The sequence below is a fragment of the Triticum aestivum genome, chromosome 3B, assembly GCF_018294505.1.
Source record: "Triticum aestivum cultivar Chinese Spring chromosome 3B, IWGSC CS RefSeq v2.1, whole genome shotgun sequence".
NCBI lineage: Eukaryota > Viridiplantae > Streptophyta > Magnoliopsida > Poales > Poaceae > Triticum > Triticum aestivum.
The window spans coordinates 52,331,667-52,338,812 of record NC_057801.1 but is presented as its reverse complement, the minus strand read 5'-3'; positions in this window follow the sequence as shown (position 1 = coordinate 52,338,812).

Genomic DNA, 7,146 nt, shown 5'->3' with positions numbered 1-7,146 from the left:
GCCTTAGCTTGCCACACCAAATTCTCTCCATTCCTCTCAGCCCTAGGGTCCTCTTCTTCTGAATCTCTGCCCACTCATTCCCAGCACCAAATCGACCATCCCCTATCCCAAAACCACCAGATCCCCCTGGAAAGGCATGTCTGCCTCCTGTCCATCCCCCTCCCCTGTCAGCATTGTTGAACCTCCCACCTGTGTGCCCATTTCCTCTCCTCGATTGAATCTATGGGCTCCAAATCCTCTGCCAAAATTTCCTGACATTATTTCTTCTTGTGGCGGCGAGGGGAGGAGAGGGGGAACCCTAAAAGATAGGATTGCTTCCCACTCCTCTCCGCTCCCTCTTTTATACCAACCAGGGCCCTCTCCCCTTTTTGGGTTGGGCTGGGCTCCAAACCACCAGGCCTCCACCATTGCAGGCCCACATCCACATCCAAGTTTAAATCTCCCCCAACCGAGCCCCCAAAAATGATCAGGGGTCTCACCTTTTCCTCAGGACCAAATCCCCCCAACTTCCCCTCTTTTGAAACCAAATAGGCTGCAATTGGGGTTTTTTGCATTTCAATTTCCCCAAAATCCAAATCCTCATCCCCAAATAAAGGGGTTATGGGATGTATATTGTTTTTTTCCATATGATTTTTGCACAGTCCTAGAATCTACACCAATACACTGAGTATTATTACTCAACCTCATATCCTTATTCTTATCCCAAATTCCCCATGTTTTCAGCTAGTAACACCAGAAGAAATCGTACCCCAACCCTCATTCTTCTGAGATTTAGGTCCTTTTCGAACTCTATTTCTATTATCAAGCCTAAATCCCCCAAGTATGCTTCCATTACTGGCATCATCAACCTCAATTGAAGCAGTAGATACCAAGTATTTAGCCGCTTTAACCATACCTGAATTGGAGACGAGGGCCTCCCCCTCCCACTGCTCCTCGGAGCCCTCACCGGCCAGCAACCAGAAGCGATTGGCAGCCGGCGAGCGCCCTACTGGCGGCGGGAGAGAGCCAGGAGGCGAGGCAACCTCCTCTGGAAGCGCGGGGAACGGCGAGGGAGTGAGGTCAGGGTCGGAGGCACCCTGGCCCTCTGCCGAGGCGGCACCGCCACCTCCTCCTCCATCTCCTCGAGCTCCGCATCCTCCTCGATCTCGATTGGTAGCCACCTGGATCCGGGGGCAGGAATCCCCATCATAGCCACCTGTGGTGCCTCCTGCTGCGCCGGAGGCAGTGCCCTCGGCTGGATCAGGCGGTAGCGGAGGGAGCGGAACACCTTCCACCTCTCCCTCTGCTCCGGAACCAGCGACTCCGCCTCGAGCATCGCCCACAGGATCACCCCCATCGCCGGCTGGCGGTCGTAGTTGGGAGGATCTTCTCTCCGCGCAGCTTGTCCCTCACCATCTCCGACGCGTCGTTGAGGGATTTCGCCTTCGGGAACCACCGGTCGATCTCCTTCAACCTCCCCATCAGGATCTCGTCGCCGTCGGACAACGCCCACATCTGCTGCTCGCGCGTCATCATCGAGCCCTAACTGTCGCAGCGGCGAGGGGCGGTGGTTCTCACGGATGAGATTTGTGTGGTGTGGGAAGGGAGAGAGCCGAGGCGACGGCCTAATAACCCCGCTCCCCCCCCCCCCCCCCGCTCGCCATTACTCACCTCGAAATCCACCCCCATGTCGCCCCACCGGTCAGCCGCCGCAATTTCCGCAACGTGGCACGGGAACACCACCTCCTGGCCCACCCGCCACTCCGCGCCGTCCGCCCCTCTGCATGCATCCACCACCACCCCCTCGTCGTCGAGGAGCTCCACCCGCTGCCCTCGCCGGTGAACGTGGCCATGGTGGGGCTCTGGCAGCGCCGTGCAGAAATCCGGCACGAACACGCATGGGAGACGTGACCCACACAGAGACGTGTCCATCAGCTCGACACGTATAGACGTACCATTGATCTTTGGCAGTGCCCAGCCCAACTTCTGTGCTATTGCAAATGCAAATGCATGTGCCGGCACAAACTCAAATGACCAGCTACCACAAGTTCCCTGTCCTCCTACCACGATCTAATGTCATGAAGTGACCACTTCATGTGGTCCGTCGTAGTCACATGCCCTAAGATTACATGCAAAGAGGGTAGGTGCACCGTCGCAAAAAAATGAGTGTGTCATAACTGTTACACTCGTATCTGACTCAGGATATAAAACTTGTTTTTCACCATCTTTTTCGTGAGAGCCATAGACCGTGCTAGAGCCCAATATATAATCATGAGGAGAGCTAGATATATCATATATAGTTGAAGTTTCACGTGTAGAGGAAAATGGACGACATGGATACCAAAATTGTGTAACGTAAGCTTGGGAAGCATCAGTAATTCCATACTGTGCACTAATGCCAACGATCGAGCTGGCCCATGGTAACCAGCTGCAGTGTCGGCGCCGCTGGGCGCTTATCTAGGAAAACAGGGTGCTGATGAACAGCCACTTCTTCTCGTGGATTGCTTGTCTAGTGCACCTTGCACCCTGTTGGACATAACCTCCCGGTGCATGTCCAGGTCCGTGTGAATGCATGATCCAGGTAGGACTACAATTAGCAACAGAGCAGTATTGCTATAGTAGCGAGCCTGTACAATGTATCTGCGTGTAACCACCCCTGTAATTTGTACCGTGGATTTGTGAAGCAATACAAATCAAAAACCAGAGGGAATCAAATTATTTGCATGCGTGCATTTGGGACATGCTTGGTTGGCTGCATGGAGCCAACCAGCCCGCGCGCGCATGGAATGTAACTTACCTTCCCAAACAACTCAGTCGTTTCTCTACATTTTGGTGAACGTATTTCTAGTATGCATAAGAGAAGCGTTGATAATGAATCGGATTTCCTAATAATTACCTAAGGGAATGACCTTGTACACACCAAAAAATGCCACCAGCACATTGTGCAGCCGCTTCGTTAACTTCATCAAAACACATTCACTACCATCGAATTTAGTCTTGAGATCTGACAGTTGTTCATACACCAGAAGCAAAATTTTAGTTTTTAGCCTATTCGACGTCATGTTCCATAATAAGAAATGTGTCATTTGCATATTGACATATGGAAAGGCCACCATACACAACGTGTGGCACAAATCCTGTAATCTGACCTGAAACCTTCGTACACTCAATTATAGTTGCCAACTTGTGTGTCACAATGTTAAATAACATAGGGGGTAGTGGGCCACCCTAATAGTCTCATTTTCATTTGGAAGTAATTTACAACGTCATCATTCCGTTGTGAGGTGTATGGACATGTAAGCCGGAATATGGTGCCATGCTTGGCGAGAAGGGTGCGAATGGTGACGTTACCGAACTCTTTCTCCTTGTTAGTTTGAAGAGCATGCATAGGCTTACCAAATTGTGTGGAGACATAGTAAAAGGAAGTGAAGGTGGCAGGAACGCCGGTTTTCGTGCATAGTGAGAATGTCCACACAAAATGCGAGTAATCATCCAATATCAAAAGATAGTAAAGAAAACCAAAGTTACTCTGAATACGCGAGGTCGATACATCAGTGTGAACTAAGTGAAACGGAAAGGATGCAATTGTGGGAAAAGAACTAGACAGAACGCGAACATGTGCCAACACGATATGCGTCACAAGTATGAGCACCCATTTTATTATAGGAAAAGGAAAATCCTTGCATTATTAGATGAAAATCGGTAGAGCTTTGGTGGCCAAGGCGCGCATGCCATAGGTCAATGCCGGTGGAAAGATCAAAAGGTCTAGCAGAAGATGATGATGACGGTGGTTGGACAGGCTACAGATCTCCGGGGTTGTCACATCGGTGGGGGACCATCCAAGTACGGGCATCCTTAACAGAGCAACCGAATTAGTCAAATTCCATAGTTACAGGATTATCAAGTGAAAGAGAATGAACTGACATTAAATTCCGAATTAAGTATGGAGAAACAATGACATTATTAAGAAACAGTGATGTGGAGTTAGACGGAAGAAAAAATCAGTGGAGCTGGTACGAGTAATGGGAATGGTGGATTGTTACCAAAAATGATGCGAGAGGTAGTAGCAATGGGAGATTACCGGGTTTGGAGGCCATATGACAGGATGGAACTGCTGGGACTGCTGGGACTGCTGGGCGGCGCGCGGCTGGCCAACGTTGACGCCGTTCCCGCTGTTGCAATGACTACCATTGTCGCCACAGCCGTGTCCACGCTAGCGATTGCGGTTGTGAGACTAGTGTTGGTATGGTGTCGGAGGCCGCAGTTGTGGCGCCGCGGGTGACGGAGAAAGGGGCACTATGGGAAAGGCCGTCGCGAAGGCGGTGTTGACCGTGTGAGAGTGCAGCTTGTTCAACTGCCGCTCCACAAGGCGAAGGTAGGCACGACGTGGTCAGTAGCATGAGGTTGGATGCGACATTGCTGAGGTCCTGATCAAGACTGGCCGTCAGCATGGAGAGGAGGAGCTTGTCGGAGACCTAAAACTCCAAGTCTCCCAACTCATCAGATAGAATTTTGAGATGCATGCAGAACTCCTTGATGGAGTAGTCATTCTGGTGTAAACCAAAAAACTGATAACGATGCGTTGTAGCCGGTTGTCTGTGAAGAGGCATGTGATTTTGGTCCACACAGTATACGTAGTGTCGCCGTCATGAACGACTGTGTGAAAAATCTCCTTGGAGACAGTGATGATGGTGGCGTTGATGGCCATCCACTCGGCATCATGAGGCATGGCCAAGAGATTGAACGTCCCGTCGATGTTGTCATGGAGATCATACTTGTGGAAGAAAAGAGCGAAATATGTCTTACACGTGTAGAAATTAGCCTCAGAATGGGAGAGCTTCATTGGGACACGCTCGAAGATCGGAACGTCATGGATGTTCACAGCCAAGGGACCGACGAAGGGGTTGCTACTCCTGTGTAGAGGAATAGGATGCAACTCTCAATGTATTGATAGGTGCATATGCACAAGTATATATAGTACATAGGGCAAGTCATATCCTCAACTATACACAAGGAGGAGACTTGGAGTACAAGAATACATGTGCTAAATACATATCTCAACACCCCCCCCCCCCGCAGTCGAAGCGACACCGTTGCTGACGCATAGACTGGACCGGAATTCCTCAAAAGACGTCGTGGGCAAGCCTTTGGTCATGATGTCGGCAAATTGTTGGGAGGTGGGTACGTGCAGAACACGGACATGGCCAAGAGCCACCTGATCCCGAACAAAATGGATATCAAGCTCAATGTGCTTGGTGCGACGATGATGAACCGGGTTGGCGGAGAGGTAGACAGCGGAGACGTTGTCGCAGTAGACAACCGTGGCCTTCTCAACGGGACACGAGAGCTCATGAAGAAGCTGACGAAGCCAGGAGCACTCAGCAACAACGTTGGCCACAGCGCGGTACTCAGCCTCGGCGCTAGACCGCGAGACGGTGGGCTGCCGCTTGGACGACCACGACACCAGGGATGGTCCAAGGAAGATGCAGTAACCCGAAGTAGAACGACGAGTGTCCGGGCAACCAACCCAGTCGGCGTCGGAGTAGGCGACCAAATCAGTGGTCGTGGAGGCGCGCAGAGTGAGGCCGAGGTCCATAGCACCGCGGATGTAACGGAGAATCCGCTTAACGGCAGTCCAGTGAACATCTCGAGGAGCATGCATATGAAGGCAGACCTGCTGAACCGCGTACTGAAGCTCCGGCCGAGTGAGAGTGAGGTACTGAAGAGCACCAACAATGGACCGGTAGAAGCCAGCATCTGGAGCAGGAGTACCATCAGTAGCAGAGAGCTTAGCCTTCGTGTCGACAGGAGTAGCGGCCGGTTTGCAGTTGAGCATACCAGCGCGGTCAAGGAGCTCATGAGCGTACTTCCGTTGATGAAGAAAGAAACCATCAGGACGACGGACCACCTCAACACCGAGGAAGTAGTGCAACGGACCCAGGTCCTTGATGGCAAACTCAGCACGGAGACGATCAGTAAGTCGGCGAAGAAGCTCAGAAGTGCATGCTGTCAGGATGATGTCGTCAATATAAAGCAGCAAGTACGCCGTGTCGGTGCCATGGTGATAAACAAACAGCGAAGCATCGGAGCGTGTAGAGCGGAAGCTGATTTGATGAAGAAACGTTGCGATGCGCTGGTACCAGGCACGAGGAGCCTGCTTGAGCCCATACAATGAGCGTGAGAGCAGACACACATGATCAGGACACGCCGGGTCAACAAACCCTGTGGGCTGCTGACAGAAAACCTGCTCCTCAAGATGGCCATGCAGAAAAGCGTTGGAGACATCCATCTGATGGACCGGCCAGGCATGGGAGACCGCTAACTGTAAAACAGTGCGGATCGTCCCGGGCTTAACAACCGGGGCGAAAGTGTCGGTGAAGTCCACACCGGCGCGTTGCCGGAAACCACGAACAACCCAACGCGCCTTGTAGCGATCCAGAGTGCCGTCGGGACGAAGCTTGTGTTTGAAGACCCACTTCCCGGTGATCACATTAGCGTGCCGGGGACGGGTAACAAGCTGCCAAGTCCGGTTCCGCTGCAAAGCATCAAACTCCTCCTGCATGGCAGCCATCCAGAGAGGGTTGCGGAGAGCGGCCCGGACCGAGGACGGCAGCGGGGAGGGAGCGGACGTCGAGGCGGTGCAGACGTAGTCGTCCACATAACGGGAACTCGGGCGAAAGACTCCAGTGCGCGAGCGGGTGATGGGCCCGGCCGTCGGAGCAGCCACGGGTGGCGGTGGGGCCGTGGCATCCACGGCGTCTGCTGGAGAAGCAGGGACCGCCGCGTCATCGGGGGGGCCAGCAGACGCGACTGGCGAGGCAGCCGACCGAGGCGGGGTCGAGGCCGCGGCGTCGGGAGAGCCAGCCGATGAGGCAGGCGACCGAGGCGGGGTCGAGGCCGCGGCGTCGGGGAAGCCGGCCGACGAAGCTGGCGAGCCGAGCGACCGAGGCGGGGTCGAGGCCCCGCCCGTAGAAGCCGCGCCAGGGTGGGCCGACCCGGCCGGCGACCCATCATGAGGCCCAGCAGCCGGCCCAACATGCATGGCTGGGGCGCCAGGCGACGTAGGCGGCGTGGACGGGGCTCCAGGCGACGAGGGCGCCGAGCCGGAGGAGGGTGCCGCGGATGGCCCCGAGCCGGAGGAGGGCGCCGCGGGCGGGGGTGCCGGAG